Raw genomic sequence first — 20,441 nt, forward strand, 5'->3', positions numbered from 1 at the left:
GCAAAAAAAATTTTTTTTCTTCCTGCAGTGATAAAAAATTGCACTAATTCACAGTTGATAGGAATCATTCAAACTATAAATAAAGACAGATGATAAAGAGTGTAGTAATTCATACTAATAATGATTTATAATCTAAAGCATAAAATCTACCAGTTTTTACTCGCATTTAAATGCTCACTTATTATGACACCATGTGTCAAAAATCACTTAATTACAGTTGTAGTAATACGTCAAGAGATGTCAAAGTGAGCCAAAAAATGCAGCAGCCATTATTATCTTTTTACTAACCTCGCTGTTTATGTGTAGTAAGGTGCTCATATGTTCGCTATGTTAGCGAATCTTTTATACATCATGTTTGTTGAACAATTTACTATTGTTTTTCCTCGTTTTTAGAGGTGGGGATTACTAATGTTCGAAATTCGTAGAATTTATTAGTTTCTCAGCAAGTTTGAAAATACTTTAAAATTATTTATCAATTAGTTTAGTATATTTTGTATTTTTGAAAATAAACTGTACATCTGTACATTTTTTCAAACGCTATTTGACTTGTCCACAAGTCTTGTCTGGCCTAGGCACGCTTACAAGGTTTGTGGCTTGCCCTCAACTAGACTATAAAATATTAACATTACCGTTTGAGTAATGATTAGTATTTTACCAAATTGAGCCTTAGTGAAAAAAAAAGTACAGTTTTTGGTCTGGGATCAATTATTATTACTAAACAATGTCATGTGAAGCAAATTACAGTGACATGATTAAAGAATTGTAATTTTAACATGCCTTTTTTTGAAATAGGGCAGTTAAAAAATATTTTAGCAAATGTTTTAGAAAATAAAAAGTTGTGTTCCTGTAGTGACAATTAAATACGCTCATAATTTAGTTTTAGCGTCAGATAAAGCTCTATGACCAATTAAATAAGGATAGATCTACAAAATTTTGTTTCAAAGTATTTTTACCTGTCTTTCACGATTGTCGATCGTGAATTTCTATCTGAGTGGTATGTTTTTGCTTGTGCACAATGTTTATTTTGATGTATACGACATGAGTTACTTTCTTATAATAACATACAAAAGAATATGCTCTGATGTAATATGGACTATCAAATTATATCTAGCTTTTTCAAGTTATTTTATTCTGTTATTATTCTGCACATTACTTTGGCTACTTTCACTAACACTTCTTGAACACAAGATTTCTTCCCTGCATAAAAATGCAAGAGCAGTCTTTTACATTAAATTCTGTAGGAAGTCTACCTAGTAATAATCAAAAATTAATTTGCGTTGCCTACGATTAGCATGTTATAAAAAAATGCTGATCAGTCGATAAGTCGAATGTTATAGCTTAAAAATGTGTAAATTATTATTCTGATAAATTTTGTCTTTAATTAAACATTATTTCAACATGATGATGAAAAGTTTGACTATTAAAAACTTAAATATATATAAATATGTACATTGTTTAGGGTGTACAGAGAGAGAGTATTAAAAAAAGAACTTCTTACGGTATGCTATCCTGAATATAAGTAAAAAAAAAAGGACCATCGAAAAGCTCAGAAAAAATTACAAAAAAATGAATTGTACTGCATGATTTTATGACACTTGTTAATGGAGAAATCAATTGTGCAACTAGGGACCCAGAAACAGTGCTCAACGCTTTTTTCAGCACTTTTCGAGTAACTGCACATGCGTGGTGCACCGCTTGCCACAGCTGATTCAGTGCCATGGTTTGCACAATATTGTTCACTTAGTTAAGGGGGCTCTAGTGCCTAAGTAACGAGAGCCTGGACACATATGAAGTCTGTTCAAGAAATATCGCAAATCTTAAATTTCCTCGGGCTACATATATTCAATTTTAATTTTTTTTATAACGTTATGTTGGTGCTTGAGTTCTTTTTTTATGCTGTCAAAGTCAGCCATTTTAAATGTTTAATTAAATTTGACAGTTGTTTAGCTTGGACGTCTTTTTGCTCGTCTTTAATTTTTACCTATTTTAAATAATAGATCAAGGATATCTCTGCCGAAATTTTATGTGAAAAATAAAATACAGTGTGTGGTCACATTCAGTATGTTGACAGTGACACATAGTGAAGCTATCTTTGATAAAAACAACGTTTATAAATGGTATAAAATGTTAATGTAAAAGATTTTAACGGCCAAGAGTGTGTTGGACGCCTGACTACATGAACAACAGACAAAAACAGTCATAAAGCAAAGAAAATAATGTTTGCCAATCATCGAATCACTGTTACAGAAGTTACGAAGGACATGAAAATATGAACTGTCTCGTGCCATTAGATTTTTTTGATGGAAGTTTTGATCACAGTTTATTTCAATTTCAGGTGCGTTGTACATTATGAGCTCTTGCTACTAGATAGTGTGGTCAATAAGGAATATTTTCTACGAGTTACGGGAAATTTGCGCTAAACAATCTACCAGACACCCAAATTTGTGAAAAAAACACAAACCGATCGAATTTCGGGTAAAAAATACAGTAATGGTGCCTTACCCACCGCATCCCCCAGGCTATGCCATGTACAAGAGAATACACTGTACGACAGATAACGTTCGTACAGCAGATTACGTTCATCTCTTAGTACTCAATGGTCACATGACTCATACTTATTAAGCACAGAACCCTCTCTTTTATTTTACTAGTGTGATACACGCTGGAAACTCTTTAAGTAATCGTTGTGGATAAAAACACTAGCTAAATCAACAGAGAGAAAATTTCTTAGGTTACAACAAACTTTCAATCACAAGACCGTGTAGGTTAGAAGACAAAAAATCATAAATGTTAGCTGGAAAGGTTGAAAAATTGAAAGTATCGTATCCCTACTATTTCTTGATTCATTTTCTTGTTCAGTTCACCTTCCATTATTGTTAACAAGCTGTCCACACTTTTTTTTTGTATTTTCTACTCTAATATGTTGGACGATATTCTCCCATTTAATTTACTTGATCGTTCTTTCGAGAACAAGTTTAGAAAAGTCACACCTAATAACTATTTCCTCAACTTTTTTTTTGAGCAAAACTTCTTTATTAATTGTTAGTTTATATTTTGCTTCCTATTTTTAAGACCTGTTCTTTTAACTAATCGGGCAAAAAAATTACTCACAATATAGTCACAGTTTTGTGAGAAAAAATATTAGTGCGAGTAATTTTTGTATTAGAAGAAATCCAAAACATTACATTAAGAAACAGTCCACTACTACATAAGAAATACCCCTTTTAAGTATGGTTACGTGCACATCAGTTATATGTTTATAGAACAGCCAAATTTATAGTGCGTTTAAAGAATATATACAAATGTGAGAGTTTAGGTGTAGCACACAATATTGCGACAGGACATTCAAGGTATAAAATACAATAAAAGCACCTATGAATACGAATAATATGACCAGTGCAATTGTAAGATTTAAATTACCATTTTTTTTTTTAATCGCTTTTCAAACTGTGAAATTGTATATTAGTTACTGTGTAATGAACTATCTTGGTTTTTTTTTTTTTTGTATTAACATTAATTTTAAAATAAGAAATTTAAGATATTTCGATATTTCTTACAGTGGTTGATGGTGCTGTATATTTTACACTGTGACACTGAGACGAAGAGATCTAAAAAATGGGAGAAAAAATACAGACCAATAATTGATGTAGAAGTTTTGCTAAAAAAAAGTTCTGAAATTTATGATTAAATGTTTCTTCTTCAAAATTCAATTCCAATACTCTTATTTCTCTATGTTCTGACATTTTCCTATGATATGACGGTTGACACATGAAGGAGTCTACCTTGTATGGTTTCTTACTACAGTTTCTTTACACCTGGACTTACAGGACTGTATGAAACTACATGATTACGTATAATTAAATAAAAAGCTGATATAGAGATAGATAATTTGTTATGAAATTTAAATTCTAAACACACATTACTGGAGCATATTTTAACGACTGATTTAGTTAAGAACAGTCGATAACAATGAGAAGTGCAGTAGTCAGAAAAAAAGATACTCTGCAAAGATGCGTCTTCTGTAGAATAATACGAACTTCTTTAAGTACCATACATATCGTATAACACTGCACATTAATTATGTGCTATGCCAAGATTCAAATCGCCATATACATAATTTAGTAAATAAAGGTAGAGTCTAACATTTTTTTGGAAGCGATAAAAAAGGCTAGCATGAAGACCTCCCTAATTCTTACTGTTAGTCTTAAAGGCTTTAATAACATAATATGGTTCTTCTAACTGATTGGGGGTCTTGACTATCTATATATGTTGTGACACAGAAAGTAAAAGTCAATATCCATACACCTTCCAAGTTCGAAACTGATAGATATAAATTTATCATCTTGCGGATAATAAGGCTACGAAATTTTATGTGGACCTAACAATTTAACGAATGACAGAAAATATTCAACCTTTTATATTAGTGTTTTAAATTTGGTATTTTAAAGTATTTTCAAATCGATTTAAAATTAAGTTATACAGCTACAGTTTCCATTTGAAAAAATGCATTAAAAACATCTTTCTATTTTATAAATATAAGATTATGTTAAAAATTTATCTCCATCTTACGGTAGTTTTCAGTAAAACCTTATGCTAAAAGGAATGAAGCCATCAAAGCTTTTACAAGTAAGACTTATTTTCTGAGTACCATTCTAATCTAAATTGTCTTTCAGTATGTCTTGATCAGGACTAAGTGTTAACCAATTTCTTGTTAAATGGCTGTCAGGCTTACGTTCTTACACTTATCTCTTTATAAAACGTTTATCTAATATCTTTTTTTCAAATAGCTAATAGATGGCACTGCTTACCAAAAAAGTACTTTTCATTTTTGTATTACCACGTAGTTGGATTAATTTTTTAAAAACATTAGAGAAACTGCAAAATGATAGCACTTAAAGTTGTTCAGTTCTATTGATGAATAGACCTTATAACTATCATTATAAGGTGACCACGCGTACAGCTGATAAACATGACCCACAGTTAGATCAATCAAACGTAACAGGAGAAAAACTACAAAGATTTTCCATTGATAATAAAACAGAATAACATATGAGTTAGTTTCCACTATCCTCTTAGTTTTAATTCTCAATTAAAAAAAAATAACTTAAACATTTTTATGCGTTAACTAGTAATACTATTTTTTGGACGTTTTGACGATTAAAAATCCTCTACATGCGCAAAGCTCTGGAGTACATGTTGAGCTGCTTATGTACTTTTTATAATTGTACATTGTTCCTAGTACAGTAAGGGTTTTATATCTCACCGTATTGTTATAAATTCTTTGAAAAAATAATCTAAATAGTCGTCTTGATCAACCAAATACAGTTTTATATCGCGAATAGTTAACAGTTAGGAAGTTAATTATTTGTGAAGGAAATTTATTAATCTTGTACCTTGGTACTACAACTAGAAACAATTTTCAAATCGTGTAAATTGTAGGATTATTAAGGTAGGTTTCACCAGTAGTGTTACACTTAGCTAATATAGTTCATATCCCGATGCGTTTTACATGGCTTCCGGACCATGGGACCACAGTAGGAAAAACGCAGTTGAAAAATTAGTTTTCCAGAAGGGCGAGCCATGCAAGTAAAGACCGAGTCTTGAACTCGTGAGCATGTGTTACCAAGCCTCGAGCTACAAGAAGCCCAGCCTAAACCACTGGGTTATCATAGCCGCAACTTAATCCAATGTATAGTAAAAAAATATTAAAATTTTCTTATTTATGACGTTTTTTTCATAAAAAATTATGTTGCAGCACAAGCAAATGCATTAATATTTACCATTTTCTAATATTATTTCCTTAAAACCAGAGCATTTTATTTCTCTTTAAAAAATATACTGTTTAAAAAAAAAATTTTCTAGTGTTATGTTACAAAGTTACTAAAACGTTTTTACGAACAATTGTATTGTTTTGCCAAAAATGGATTTGCAAAAGTATCTAATTACAGGAAAATTTATGACAAAGTGATTAGTGATTGTAAAATGCTTACTGTCAGGAGATTTACCGTTAAATCGAATTTTATTGCGCTTTGGTGCAAGGACTAATTATGCGTTTAGCTTGTTTATAGCTAGAGGCAAATCTGAGATAAGAGTTAAATTATCTCGTAGAACTTCTTTAATTAAATTTCAAAATAACCCTACTAAATTTTCAGTTCAAAGCTAATGAATTGACTGCAAGTTATGACGTTCTGTAGCGTATTGCTTACATACAGCTGAATCTTTCAACTGTAACATGCTGATGAAAACGCTTCATCTTTGATTTCGTAGCTGTATTTGTGTAATACAATTACTCGATCTTTTACGTAAAATTATTATTTTTCTCATCGATATTAGGGTTTAATAAGATGTTAAAAGTTCTACGAGATAAAAAACGTAGTTACATTTCGATGACAATTTAATTAAAGGAAAATACTACAATTCCAACAAAAATGAAGTACAAGATGAATTTAAAGTCAACGTTTTTACCATGGCTTTTGTAGAGTGCAATGCATGAACTATTTTTGACTTGTATATCACCTTATTCTTTTTTCTTACACCCTTCGTTACAAGAATAATAAGCACAGTTTCCTACACTGTAAGAATCATAATCTTGATGTCTTTTATAGTTGCACTGATCTCTATCGTCCATTACAAAGTATAAAATTAAATCAACAGGCCGTTTTCAGGTCTCCAAAAATATTAAAGGTAATCAATAAGTATTGAAATCAGTGAATGCGATACTAACGATACCAATAAGCGTGTGGTTAAGACGGACAAAGTAACTATAATATCAAAATCGTGTAAGATACAAATGTTTTTTTTTTCACCAATGTAGTTGTAACACTGAATTTTTTTCAATTAAACAAAAAATCTGTTATACTTAATAAGTCTCTAAAGGGGTTGCTTTTGTAACATAAAACTAATAGTACTGTTAAAAATAAAAGTTTTTGCAAAAAATTTATTATTTACTCATTGCGTTATAAATGGTTTTTCAACCTAAGTCAAAAAATTAAAATGTAAGAGTTACATAGTCCAGACATAGAGATAATACATTAGCAACAATGTGCATTTATTAGTGATTAAAAATAATCTTTTGAATGAGGCTTTTTAATGGCCGTAAATGACCTTGACAATAAAAATAAACTGTAGAGAACGTAATATTCATACGTAATTAATCAGTTGAAAAATGGTTACTTTGGGACTCATAAAAACTGATGTATCAATTATATTTCGACTATTAGTGGTTGTTATTAAATTAAGTTGTCTAAAAGAATATACTACTAGTATATGCTACTGAAAGCTTTCAAAATAAAGGCTTAATTGATATCTGCGCTTTTTATTACATAAGTGCTTCTTTTTCTAGCTGATAATTTGCAGATTTATTTAACAGAACTTAAAAAAAAAGGTTTTATATTGCTCTTCTTCTATGCACTGGTATATTTAAGTAACAAAAATAAATCTATTTTGAGCCAAACGGAGCTCTTAAAAGTGGCTCTAGACACCTGAAAAGTTAAAAAATCCACCAAAACCAAAGCTATTAAATCACATAATTAAGTTTCCCTCAAGCCGTTAACCCCATAACCATGTAAACCCAGTAGTTGAAGCAACGGTGCATATTTCAGTCGGAAAACAGCAACTAGATGACTCTTGGTATTTGAGTTGCTGAGGCAATTTAGAAACTTATTTGTTTATCTTACAGCCCTAAAGTGGACAGAACCGGAATAAACGTGGGGGTGGAAGTACAAGTAAAAAATTTTTGGAAACCGAATGAAAAAGCGGTAGTATTCAAGTACGCTTACCTACTATTGTTGAAAAAAATTTTCATCTAAAACATACGAACGGTTTGCACAAACTCATTTTGTTTTAAATAAAAACAAATGGTTAACAACCAGTTAAACCTTTAATAAAAATTCTCTTTTTATTTAGAAATGTTGGACAAAAACTTTCATCCGTTTCTTTTGGACGACACAGGCGACACGTTTAGTACATACTTATTATGAAGCTAAAAGTTGCATTGTAATATAATAATCTCTCCTTGCCATAAAGGCCTCCTTTTTGACAGCTGAATATGCTATAATTAGTTACTAGCCATAGCATATTCGAGGACTGTACATTCGATTAGCTTGAACTAGTCCCAGTAGACGGCCTTATGGTTCTGAGGCACTACACATAATGAAGTGCAAATAAAAAGTCATAACGTCATTAAAATTTAAAAAGCGTCACTAAATTAAAACCCAAGAACTGCTGCATGAAAGTACTAGCAAATTTGCTAGTGATAAAAACTGTTGGCAAGAGTATACATCTAAATTCCATTTTTGAAAACAACTTGCATGATATCGGCGTATAAGTGTCCAAGTTTTTTGTTGTTGACAAGTCTCACATTCGATGGTAAAAACATCATGTAATAAGTTTATTACGTATTGTACGATGTTTGCTAGTTTTTCCAGCATGTTGACATAAAAAAAAAAAAAAAAATTCCAAAGGGTTTAAGCTGTATTAGATGGTGAATATTTTGTATTGGTCAGTAGATATTTCGTCAGTCAAAGTTAGAAAAGGGCTAATTTTATATTAAACATACAAAAATATACCCTCTTTACCTCTTAAGAATCATCACCTTGCATGAAATACCACATAATTTATAAAGTTACCAAGTTGTATACCATTTTCAAGATTTTTGGGGTCGCTGATTTCGAATTTTATATCGAACATACGAAAATCTACCCCCTTCACCCCTTAATGATATTTTTCTAGATGTATAATAAGGAAATCAAAATTAAAAGTAAGAAATAATTTCTTGTTCATAAGTTTTTATTTATCTTATCTATTTTTCTTGTAATGAAATTTAAAAAACTCAAAACTAAACATTAGTATTCAATCAAACTCTAATTCTGATTCGGAATCACTAAATTCGTTTTCTTTGTCAGCGGAAATTGTAATACAACTAGTATCTGTTAATAGTTTTAAAACATCAGTTGAAAATGGCTTCTTTGATTTCTTAGGTTTAATTCCTAATAATGGAATGTAAGGATCCGAGAGTAAAAGAAGTCCATGAATGATATCTTCGTTAGTCTTAATACGCGACATTTTCCTGCTGTTGTCTCTTCTTAATAGTTTTGTGACCTTGTGTAAAGTTTTTTGAATTTCTTCTGAAAATCGATCAAGAGATAATACGCAATGTCGTATCACTGATGCGCTATGAATCAAAATCTGGAACGCAGTACAGGTTAGTAGATAATATGATTTTTTCTTGACACGTACAAAGGTCAAAATTAAGATTGGTGATGAATTAATTCAGTCCTGTTCGGTAGATTGCGAAATGTAGAGCTTTTTCAGTTGTTCCAAACTTGAGTCGTGGTTTATAAATTTAATACCCTGTAGTCTGCTAATAAGTTTAAAAAAATGTTTACCTTATGAACCGTTGGTGGCATGTAATACCAAGAGTAAAACATTACATATCGCTCTGCGGTTTTAAAGCAATACTTTTTAAAAGCGATTTCATTAATTGTACATCCACAAATTATTGTTATAAGTATATCATGAAATCTCTGTATTAGGTCTTGGTCGATCCTTAATAACAAGTCAATTGAAATGAATTGTTTCACAAAAATAGTTACGATGTCAAAAATATTTATTTGTACCAGTTATTTCTGCATATTTTGAATAGTTCTCAAAAAATCTTCAAGCGATGTTTCCATCGTTAGAATTTCCAAACCCTTGTTTTAAAAAGTCAACCCTGAATGACAACTGAGATAAAAATTTATTTTGAACTTCTTTTTTTCGATTTTCCATTATTTCTTTGTACCCATTTCTTACTGTAGCCTAAAAGTATTCGGGTAAAAATTATATGTACACTCGTTTTTATTTAACAGTTCATATAGTTCTATTAATTGAAATACATTCAATTGTTAATTTTTCGATAACAAACAATTCATAAGCAAATCTTTTATTGGTTAAAATCTAGTCGGTAAGATATATGCAGGCAGCAATCGTATAAGTGCATCCAATAGTGTAATGTAGGTAAGCTATAAGACAATGCTTGATCATTTTCTTTTTTTTTAATAACTTAATTCAAATCATTCATTTGTGAAATCGAAGAGTTGCAAATCGAGCAGGCCATGCTTGACATTTCAGTTAATTCAATAATTATCTAAAATGGAAAATTTTTTTTTTTTATTTTTTAGATATAAATCAGAACTTTTAAGTTTCTTATGACAAAAATTAATGTGAAAAAAAATGTTCTTCAGTATTTAATAACCTTTTAACAAAAAAGTGATATAAATAAAAACCTATCAACCTTATTATCAGTCGTAGTCAAATGGAGTAAAAGTAGTATTTTTATGTTTTTTTCGAAAAATAGTTTCAGCTGAGAAATTTCATTTTTTAAACGCTCATTTTTTTTGATAGATTAAATGCTTGGTTTCGTGTTGCCATTACAATCTTACAGGTCGACAAAATCTTGTAGAGCATGGCTTTGGGTTATCCCACACTACCACACCAGTGTCTACATTTTTTCATTGCAATCGAACTATCGACGTAAGAAATAAACTCTCGTCTTTCGCGGTAAATCCGTGCCAAGATTGCTTATACTGAGAGTATTTAGAACTCCCGTCAAATCCATATTTTAATATTAACAAGTAATTATTTTCATGCTCAGCATGAGAAATCGAAAGATTTTAAAGTATCCTACTGCATTATTTAATAAAGACTGCAATGAAATTTCAAAAGTTTTTTCCGTTATTTAAATATCAGCTGGATAAGCAGCTTTTTTAGCTTTAACGATGTTTTTGTAAGTTGGATAGATATTACAATTTTTTGCTCTTGCATTTTAACGTAAGGCTTCATATTGTCGCTTAGTAAAGCGGTTTTTAATTATAAAAGTTAAAGCCTCTTCAGGTGTATACTTAGTAATATTATTATGTGAGTTTTCCCACAAATCTAAAATTTTTTTTTGCGCGATTTGGAGAACCTTCTGTGGTTTCCTTTAACAGTTTTGCAGCAGCGTTATTTCTATTAGAACGTAAGACCATTGACACTGCAGTCGTTAACGCATTTACAGTATTTGAACTAAGAAGTGATTCTATTTTCCATCTTTTACTACGATCAGAACTTCCGCTAAATGACTTGAATTTTCCTCCCCTTTTTGCATTTTCTTCTTTTTCTATGATTTAATCATGATAATAATAAATGCGTATTATATTGAAAGACTAAATTTAACTTACGTGGGTGGCTGTTTAATGGAAAATCTATTTCGGTATTTAACCAGTCTTGCTCTTTCACAAAAAATCGATCATTATTACGTTTTGATGCATTCCATTTTTCACTGTATCTGTTGTTAAATTTTGAGTTTAGTTTATTTTGAAGAGTTTTTCTTGTAAAACAATCGTTAGAAACATGAAATTTATCTATTAAATTCTGTATAATTTCGACTTTCTTTTCAGCAATTGATTTTCCAGTGGTCTTCAGGTAAGCATAATGGAGCTCAGACCGTTTCATTTTATTCATCGTTAAATTTTATACAAACGCGCGGAAAATTTACAATGGACAAGACAATATTACTTTACTTACAACAATAATATTGTCGTAGATTATTGATAGATTTCTTTCTTCACACTATGCAACTACATCTTACCTTTGCTAGTTCTAATCTAATCGAACAGTGCGAAATTCTAAGTTACACGGTTATACCTAGTAGCGTGGTGTCAGTTTAGGTACGTGGTTGTTTAAAAAAAGGCAATTATTTTATCAAATATTGAAAAGTGTTACTTATATTTGAAAAAACTTATGTTTCTGAGTTATTTATCCATTTCAATTAGACATGTTCTCTTGATACTTTTCTGTAAAATGCTTTTATCAAAAAATATTAACAATTATAGTTGATGAAAAATGCTCGATTTGGGGACTTCAAAAATTCATAACTTTTTTTAGAAGCTTTTTACAAAAAAATACAAGCGACTTTTTCTTTTTAAAATATGCCAGATTCTTCGAAAAAAAAAGTTTGAAACCAAAATTTCGATTTTTTAAAATATTTTGATAATTGTTAAAATAATTGCATTTTAGAAAAATTGTATTACTCAAAACAAATTGTACATAGTCAATTTGGATTCTGCTTATAAATACTCATTAAAAAAAAACTCGAAAAAAACCTTTATTTATCCGGTGCAGACTGGTTGTACACCAGAAAAGACCTAGCCCTCAGACTATTGCGCTTACTTGAGAAACGATTTTTCATCTTATTTAAAGAGGGGCAAATATGAGCAAGATTTTTAATGGATCTACTTTCTAGGTATGTTTAGGTATATGAAATCGCTAACGAGCCCGTGAAAGCGGGAGACAAACCTTTTTGATTTTCTATATTTTTTTTAATTATTTGCATAAATTTACCATTTTTTGAAGATAAAATTAAATATCTAAAGATTTATTTATTTTTATAACTCAATAAGAAAATTGACTCTTTAAATAATATAGATGAATAAAAAAAAAAAATTAATGGCTAAATCGAACCAAAAAATTTGACAATCAGTTATAGAAACAAAAATCACACAAAAAATCAAAAAAGTTCGGAAAAAGCAAAATTTACTTACTTGGAAGCTGTGTACGTTAAAGACTAAATTTTTTTGGGGTTATGATTTTTACTGATTCATATTCTCTTGAGTATCAAGAATAAGTAAACATCACAAACAATGGCAAATTCGAAACTTCAAAAATAGAATTTTGGCCATCTTTTTGGCGATTTGCCCCACTGAACATCGTTCTGAGGTTATAAAAGCATGCAAGTCTTAGTCGGTTTTTAAAAAATACACAATTTATGTCATTCTTCAAAGTACTCAAAAATTGAACGAAAAACTGTCAGTGCATCTGTTAAACTTTAAGCTCAAGGTAATTACCACGAGGATCATAGTTTCGCAGAGCTTCAATGAAAACACTTAAAGAAACTGCTTTACTGTTTTTTTTACTTTTTTTTTTTTACCGGGTCACTATAACAGCGTACTGGACTAGCCGCCGGGGCCACTCACTCACCACCTATGTGTGGGGTGTATTACCGCACCCATTTCCAACCCTTTTTTACTTATTTTATACCTACTCCATGGGCACAGTGCAAGTATCTCCGGTTAAACACCTTGCCAGTTAAGCTGACACTCTCTGCACCAATGGTGCATCGGGTCCACTCGCCACTGTGTAGCCTTTCCCTGGACAAGACTCCATATTTTAAGACGTCCACTCCTCGCTGGTTAAGTTAGTGCTCTCTGCCGAAGCATTGGATCTAGGCTAATTAGCATCCCCGGAGAAGCCCCATGTTCCAAGGACCACTTTTTGCCGGTGAGGCTGGCGATCTCTGCCCGACGCCTGGCATCGGATCCGCTAATCCCTACCTATAGCTCTAACACTGTTTTGTTTTTACCCAGGCCTGAAGACTAGTGGGGCAAGGGAAAAATCCTGGAATTACTCTGAAGGAAAATTCCATAGAAAAACCCGCCCCGAAACAGCCGGGGTTACATAGGAACTTTTCCCGATAAAACAGTTTTTGAAAAAGTCTGCGTTCACCGGAAATTGAACCCACGACCCCTGGAACAGCGTTGTATCAGTAACAAGTTCGCTCAGCACTGAGCCAACTTTGCTCTGAAACTGCTTTACTTTTTGGCTCTGAAAAACAAAAAGGGGTAATTTTGAATAAGCTTTTGGATGACGAAAATAATTTTTTTGTATGATTATTAAAATTATCATTTTTGATGTATTTTTTTTCCATGTAAATTCGTAAAGGTTTGCATAAGATTATGAAACGATAAATGTAGAGTTGATTTCGCAATTTCAAAAAAAAATAAATGGTCAATGCCGACCCCGATGCTTTGTTTGAATGATGTTGAACTATCTGTAAAGTTAATTATAAAACTATAAATTTATAAGAAAAATTATAAAACTTTTGATGGCTCTCAAAAAGAGCCTTGATCCGTTGTAAAATATCAAACGCCTTTTTTCATGAATCTTTAAACTCGAAAATGTATTCCAGTACGTCTTAAAGAAAAACTGTTTCTTGAAACTGTGACTTTTCTTAAATATTAAGAATGATCTACATTTTAATCATAGAAACAGAAAAATTCCGTATTTAATTGCAAACTTTTTCTAAAAAAAACAGTTTTGCAACTTGAACAAATGTAAGTTATCTTAGCTAATTTTTGTTGGAACCAAACAGTTCGGACGGATTTGAAACCGCAACAAAGGAATGTGAATTTTTTATTAAGAGTCTGGCCATAAAAAATTCCCGTATTTTGCACATAAAAGATATTTTTAATTGTTTTGACTTAAAAATTTGACAAGATACACTTTATTACATTCTTTAATTAATTTATAAGTGACAATTCTCTTTTACTTCAGGGTGTTTGAAAAAAAAAATTATAAAATTTACGGTCTTGAACTACAGGCTTGGCAGGTGCGCAGCTTTTTCACGTTACTCTATTCCACTGCTGGTCTACCTATGTGAGCATGCTAGTGGTTTAGTACTTAACTTATTAATGAACTTTTTTCTTGGCTTCTGATACGTATATTATGACCTCATTCAAGATTTTTCATGTATTTATTGTATATTTTTGTTGAATTTTCAGTATTACGCTTAGTTTTTGTTATAGTACAATAAAATACATCAGAATAAGTATAAGTGTATTCATTGGTGGATAAGAAATAAGCAAAGTTATTTTTATGTTCTCAATACAAAGAACATTTGTTTTTATTACATGTAGGTACTTTTTTTAAAGGGTTAGTTCATCTGTTTTCCTTTTCATGTAGCATCGTTGATGTCTGCTCATAAACGGTCCAGTAGTTAGTTCATCGTCAAAATTCATGTACTTCTGCCTGTTTATTTTTCTAGATATCAGTTGTTGCTGGTATTTATTTATTATTTTATGTCCTCGTTATTATCTCCTAAAAGTACATGTACATTCTGCACACAAAAAAAGTTTTAGCCTAAATAATTTTTTCACAAGTTGAAGATGCTAAACAACATTTTTATAAATGTTTTAAGGGCCTATTAGTGCACTTATACTTGTTCTAACACTTCTGACACACTTTTTCTACTATTATAAAAAAACAGTGTTAAATCAACAAAAATAAGCAAAAAATACATTAAAATATTACGAATAAATTCATATGATAGATAATAGAAGTTGAGAAGAAAATTCATTATTATGTTAAATGCTAAGCTACTAGCGTACTCATATATTTAGAGTAGTAGTGAAATAAAGCTGTGTGACAAACCGTGCAACTGCCTAGTTCGTGGTTTAAGATCGTTAGTTAACTTATATTTTTTAACAAACTACAAACAATGAATTATTGCAGAATTTTGATAACTTATAAAATGTTATCAAGTGTACCGTGTTCAATATTATGTTTCAAATTATTGAAAAATAGCCTGTAATTGCAAAAACAGTGAATTTTTCATACCTTGATTCCTATGTAAACTAGTGCAATTAAGAGATAAAAATCGTGTTCCATTTTTGCGATTCCAGTTCGCTTACAACATTCCATTTAAATGAAAATTGACAGAGATATTTGTACTTGTTAAAATAACAAAAATGTTTTTTTTTCCTCTTATACAGAAAAACGTGCTTGCACTTAAATATTAAATTTTTTTTTTATTGCTAAAGTAAATACTATTTATAATATTTTACCCAAGCCTTATTTTTCAAAGACAATTCTTAGTCAAGATACATTGAATCTCGGAGGTGAAATGTCAAAGTTCAAAAGTTTGTACTAAAAAAACTAATTAGCAGGAGAGAATAGCAAGTGGTGCCCTCAGCTCGTGGCCAGTGCTTGTACCACAGAGGGATGCCAGTAGGATCAAATCCACGTAGTTCATAGATATCTTTAAATATCTTAAAAGTTGAGCAATCGATGGTAAGACATGAAGCGTAAAAGTTGTAGGGAATTTAACTATTCGTAAGTACCTTTTTATCCTATGTAAATCAAAGCAGGCGTTTTCGTATTACAGCCGTTGAAAGTATGAAAAGCCTGCTAGAGTATGATGTGTATGTAGTATATAGTCTATCCAGACGGTGCGTCTGCTCGGTGTTTTGCTCTCAGTGTTGCTATATATATGGTTAAGCAAAAGCAACGTACAGTTCTTGCTTGAGTTTATTAAACTTTTAACGGCTGTAATGACAGAATGTCAGCACTGATTGATATGGAATAAAAAAACACTTACTAATAATTCAATTTACCACATATTTCCACCTTTATGTATCACCATTAAATGCTTACTTTTTTAGATACTTAGAGACATCTACAAACTACGTGCATTTGATGCCCTAGTGTCCCCCCGTGCTTCATTCAATCGACTTCAGGGGCGCTGGTGCACATCGTTTTATCCCCTCCACGTATATTCTCGGAGCGAATACCTTGACTGTCGGTTAAGGTTTGCGTACATGTATATGTGTGCTTTATTGTATGTATAATTGTGGCTTAGTCGAGAGCTCTACAAAGACTAAAGTCGTCGATAAGTGGTAACACACTTGACTACTATAGAAGTAGGGATAAACTCCTACAGTACTCCCCTGAAGTGTAAACGCAGTTGAAACTTACAGAAAACAACTTTAACAAAAACCTTGACGATTTGTTAACTGCTTATAAAAAGAGTCTCTTATGGAGGACGAATACATAACACATTCAATTAAACAATCTTACAACTTTCATATCGCTTAAAAAAAACAAACAGAACTCTTTTAATATTACGAGTCAGCTGGAGCTAAATTCCAGTACACACATCACTTACAAAAAAAAAATCAATTTAATAACAATACAAAGCTGTGGAGCGCACGCCGATTTCTTGTAAATAAAATTAACATTTAAAAAAGTACAAAATATTTAGTGAACGGCGCCACAGTCGTCCAGAAAGCCCGAAAAATTATCAAAATTCGTTCTTACCGCGAATTCTCACTTAATCTATTTGTATTTGCAACCCTTATTTTTTAAGATCTGTATTGATTATCTCATGTAAGTTCATAAGTAGTAAAATAATTATACAGTTTGTTATAGATTATTTTTTCTAAAATTTTAGCAAAATTTGAGATCATAGATAAAGGTCTATAATTGGTAAACTCATGCTTATCACCTCCTTTAAGAATCGGTACAATCAATATTTGCATTTCCAAAGTATCTCGGAAAATAACCTATTTTATTACATTCATTAAATATAAAACTACGTGGTAAGGCTAGGTGTCCTCTCAATGGTTTTATAACATCCGCGTAAATCCTATTTACACTACCCACCTTATTTTTAGAGATTTTCGTCACCATTGTCATGTGGTCTGAAATTTTAGCGCTTAATACAACGTCTTCGTCGCCAGACTCAACGCATCTTTATCTGGCCGAGTATGCACTCATGCTCGTTAAGCTGCCACTAATCTTGCTCCATCGCCACGAACTGTATTGCTGACCATACTGTATGTTGCTGTCTTGTGTGTGCCTGCTTCAAGCCTGGACATCAACCACATGCTCCACCTCTATCATCGCTTAGGTGAGACTTTGCCAGGTATATTTATGCTGCGCTCATCTTTAAGGTCTTTGTCTTCGCCCATGTGCATGTGTTACGCAGAGTTGTCGACACCTTAGCAGCTGTTTCAGCCTTATTTTCTACATGGCCTCATGCTGCATGCCGAAGGGCCAGCTATTTTTTCGAAGCCACGTGCTAGTCACCGCAACATTGCCCAATTCTGAAACCACGTCTTGTTGCTGTCACATCGGCCCTGTTGCCGCCATGCCTTCCTTGTCGCCTCCACATTTTGACACTTATCAACGAGCGTATTGCACTACACACATTTATTGTATCGAGGTAAAGTCAAGCGGGTCAAATTAATTTATACTATTAAGTGGCGTCACAAGGACCCTAGGTTTATTTGTTAATTAAGTATTACTTTATGTTTTACTTTAAACTTTGTTATAAAATTTGTGAGTTTATCTACATGAAGGAGGGCGCCGCCACAGTGGTCCAGAAAGCCCCAAAAATTATCAAAATTCGTACTTACCGCGAATTTTCACTCAATCTATTTGTATTTGGGCTTGTTTTGTTGCTAATATTATAGGCTATGAGAATCCGATTCCCTTGGAGATGAAAAAGTTTGTTATTTATATGTATTTAATGCATATATATAGTAAATTTCGATAGTCCGATTACTTAGTACACAGAAAACGTAGTAAAAATTAATTAATTTGTACTAAACTTAATTTGTAAAGGTTTTTGGGGTTGCTGATTACGAATCAGATGTCAGATTTACAAAATTCAAGATGGCGGATCCAAATTGGCGGACGAAAATTTTAGAATTTTACTGATTTTCACCAAATTTGATATATGGGGGTTTTTGGGGTCGCTGATTACAAATCTGATGTCAGATTTACAAAATTCAAGATGGCGTATCCAAGATGGCGGACGAAAAAATTATCAAAACTCGTGTTTACCACGGATTTTGACTCAATCTATTCGTATTTGGGCTCATTTTGTTTCTTAGATTATAGGCTATAGGAATCCGATTCCCTCGGTGGTGTGAAAATTTACTATATATGTGTATATATGTATATATATAGCAAATTCTAAGAATCTGCTTGTTTTCTGTCTATAGAAATTGAGTGGTATGAATAAAATTTTGTTTATTTGTTTTTTCCATGATGTGCGGTGTTTAAAGGGTCACTATTAATTATTCCAGTGATCCACATACATTTAAAAACCCGCACATATTTATATATACATGTGTTTATGTATTTAAATGAATTCATGTAGTTGATATTTTTACTAATATGTTTCTGCAGTTACTCTCAAACAGAGGCAAACTTGCTCATGTACATAGTACCTTTAAATTGACATCTCATATTTGTAATAATCTCTCTCCCTCTTAGTGTTTATAAATATACATATACATATTTATATATATATATATATATATATATATATATATATATTAGCGTACACATATACATGTATATGTCACGAATACAATATTTTCTGATTCTTTCTAGACGCAGGTTTGATTTTAGACGCGTTACACAGTTAATTGAGTTCTAATAATCATCCTATGAAATTAAACATTTACATAAGGTTGTAAAGTAGATGACAGTCCGCCATTATGTGGTTAACTGTATTCTACTGTTCTTGCCCTTTTCTTTGATACCCATGTCGAGGGAGCTGTGAAAAAGAGATGTTTCACCCTCTTGTTTTTTTTCGCCATTTTGTTTTTGCAACTATTTTTAAATTTTACAAAATGAATCATGTCTCAGTGTACTCAACTCTTTATACCCTTCAATTTGATACCCATATCAAGAGGGTTTTCAAAAAAAATTAGTCTGCCATTTTGAGGTGACAGCCATATTGGTTTTACTATATATTAAAAATGATACATTACATGATTTTCAAAAATGGCGGTACCTGCAAAATTGCAACTCGTTCAGATGTCATTGTAAATGCGTCTAGAAAGAATCGGAAAATATTGTATTCGTGACATATACATGTATATGTGTACGCTAATATATATATATATATATATATATATATATATATATATATATAAATATGTATATGTATATTTATAAACACTAAGAGGGAGAGAGATTATTACAAATATGAGATGTCAATTTAAAGGTACTATGTACATGAGCAAGTTTGCCTCTGTTTGAGAGTAACTGCAGAAACATATTAGTAAAAATATCAACTACATGAATTCATTTAAATACATAAACACATGTATATATAAATATGTGCGGGTTTTTAAATGTATGTGGATCACTGGAATAATTAATAGTGACCCTTTAAACACCGCACATCATGGAAAAAACAAATAAACAAAATTTTATTCATACCACTCAATTTCTATAGACAGAAAACAAGCAGATTCTTAGAATTTGCTATATATATACATATATACACATATATAGTAAATTTTCACACCACCGAGGGAATCGGATTCCTATAGCCTATAATCTAAGAAACAAAATGAGCCCAAATACGAATAGATTGAGTCAAAATCCGTGGTAAACACGAGTTTTGATAATTTTTTCGTCCGCCATCTTGGATACGCCATCTTGAATTTTGTAAATCTGACATCAGATTTGTAATCAGCGACCCCAAAAACCCCCATATATCAAATTTGGTGAAAATCAGTAAAATTCTAAAATTTTCGTCCGCCAATTTGGATCCGCCATCTTGAATTTTGTAAATCTGACATCTGATTCGTAATCAGCAACCCCAAAAACCTTTACAAATTAAGTTTAGTACAAATTAATTAATTTTTACTACGTTTTCTGTGTACTAAGTAATCGGACTATCGAAATTTACTATATATATGCATTAAATACATATAAATAACAAACTTTTTCATCTCCAAGGGAATCGGATTCTCATAGCCTATAATATTAGCAACAAAACAAGCCCAAATACAAATAGATTGAGTGAAAATTCGCGGTAAGTACGAATTTTGATAATTTTTGGG

At 31.4% G+C, this 20,441-nt stretch overlaps 1 protein-coding gene across 4 annotated transcripts in view; it reads left to right on the plus strand.

The window, feature by feature from the left end:
- Positions 1-20,441, plus strand: part of lig (ubiquitin-associated protein-like lingerer) — a 543,185-nt gene that overhangs the window by 368,389 nt on the left and 154,355 nt on the right. The window lies entirely within an intron of this gene.

Source organism: Copidosoma floridanum, unplaced genomic scaffold, assembly GCF_036245765.1.
Source record: "Copidosoma floridanum isolate Cflo_tuat_1 unplaced genomic scaffold, Cflo_Japanese_pri ptg000011l, whole genome shotgun sequence".
NCBI classification, from domain to species: Eukaryota; Metazoa; Arthropoda; class Insecta; order Hymenoptera; family Encyrtidae; genus Copidosoma; species Copidosoma floridanum.